Here is a 2,080-nt window from a genome sequence, read left to right as displayed (position 1 = left end):
TCATTTAGGACTTGTTCTGTGTGTACATTGGAGTCTTCAAATATTATGTTCTGCTTAATAAGTTCACTCACTTGTTCTTTCCATACTTCAACTTCCTGCAAAAGATGTTTCTGGCTTTCCTGAAGTTCAGAATTTTCATTCAAAGCATCTTTTATAGCTATCTTCAGTTGTTTGCCATTCATTTGAAATATGTTCAAGGGCGTTTTGGCTTCAGCTACACGTGATTTCAGGGATTTTGCCAGATCGTCTAGAGACTGTCTCATTTCTGAAATATCCTCCATCAACTGATGTTGTCTAGAATGTATGTATTTCTCCTCTTGTAACTCTTTTTTTAGATACGGGATTTCGTCCTCCATTTCAGAAACGGACCTGTTCAGCTTTTCACAGGTTTCCTCCAAACTCTGTGCTTCTGCTGCATTCTTCTCAAAGCTCACGTCCTGTACAGATGACTCTCTTTCATAGTCTTCATAGCTTTTCTGTAGAAAACTAAATTTATCAAGCAGCTCACATTTTTCTTTAATTTGCTCAGAAAGCTCTGCAGCGAGCTTTTTCTCTCTTCCCAGGTATCGCCGACTCCTGACTGATCTACAACTTCTCCAGAAAAAAAGGGGAATAGCAACAAATCCAATAACACCTGCCCATATCACTAATTCCCACAGAAAACCATTAGAATTTGATACCATACTTTCCAGCAGTGCCGCCACAGTCCTGGGTAGCTTCTCCATGACCAGCCCCAAGTAAGGCTGAGGAGTAGCTCCGGGCTCCTACATAGCGCCAAGGCTGTTCTGATGGTTGCCGCAGTAACCCCAGAACTTGGAATCAGTAGCCTTCAGTCTGGAAATGGAGCAGACCACTGCGGAACTGGCTGCAGGGGGAGCTGTGGACAGGGTTGGGGCGGTGGAGGGCACTGGAGAAGAGGTGGCCTTCAGTCTGGAACCCGAATCCACATTCAGCAACTGGAGCAGACCACTATGGAACTGGCTTGGGGGGAGCTGCGTGATGGGGACACCCACAGGTCTCACAGGCCCACACTGCCCTCCCTGACCCCCGTGTTACACTTTACATCTTGAGGTGGTGCGGGTCCGGGTCTGATCCCCATTTAACTGTTTTTTTATTGGTAATATCATATTGTGTTAATTACTTTAGCTTTTTAATAATAAAAAGATTTCTGAAGGAGAGACTGCAAATTTATGATTCTTCAAAATTGTCATGGCCATTATTGACTTTTTGCTCTTCTATGTGAATTCTACTATCAACATGTGAAGTTTCATTTAAAAAATCATTTTGGCTATTTTTTTTTTTTTGCTTGCTTTTAGAAACAGGGTCTCACTCTTTCACCCAGGCTAGAGTGCAGTGGTGCATAGCTCACTACAGCCTCAAAACCCTGGACTCAAGAGCTCCTCCCACCTCAGCCTTCCAAGTAGGTAGGACTACAGATGTGTGCCACCACACTGAGACATTTGGGTATTTTCAATTGCGTTATATTTACAGGTGATTTGGGACAAATTTCCTTTTTGTATCATGAAGGTAACATTTTCCCCCTTTAAGATTATCTTTTATGTCCTTCACAAACATTTTTTAATTTCCTATGTTGATGTTTTCTGCATATTTTGTTTTTATTACTAGTTTGAGTACCTTTTAAAAAATAACTTTTTTTTTTTTTTTTTTTTTGATACAGTCTCCATTTGTTGCCCAGGCTCGAGTGTGGTGGGTGCAATCTTGGCTCACTGTAACCTATGGCTCCCAGGTTTATGTGATTCCCATGTCTCAGCCTCCTGAGTAGCTGGGATTACAGGCATGCACCAACATGCCTGGCTAATTTGTGTACTTTTAGTAAAGACAGCGTTTTGCCATTTTGGCCATGTGGCTCTCGAAATCCTGGCCTCAAGTTGATCTGTCCACCTCGGCTCCCCAGAGTGCCGGGATTATAGGCATGAGCCACTGCTCTCAGCCTAATCACATTTCTTAATTGGTCACTGAATGCAGGAACACCGTTTGAATTTATATTAAGCAATGTTTGTTTTTTAAAAAAATCTCTATGATATGTTCAGTTAAAACAAAACATCAGAATGCATCCTAC

General features: G+C 42.0%; 1 pseudogene; it reads right to left on the bottom strand.

Moving 5' to 3' along the window:
- Positions 1 to 5: 5 nt before the first annotated feature.
- On the bottom strand, positions 6 to 1,047 carry LOC116548366 (annotated as a pseudogene).
- Positions 1,048 to 2,080: the final 1,033 nt, after the last annotated feature.

This window comes from Sapajus apella, unplaced genomic scaffold (assembly GCF_009761245.1).
Source record: "Sapajus apella isolate SASKATOON/1434 unplaced genomic scaffold, GSC_monkey_1.0 scaffold10577, whole genome shotgun sequence".
NCBI lineage: Eukaryota > Metazoa > Chordata > Mammalia > Primates > Cebidae > Sapajus > Sapajus apella.
Note: the sequence above shows the minus strand (reverse complement) of the source record. Positions and strands in the feature narration are given on the sequence as shown.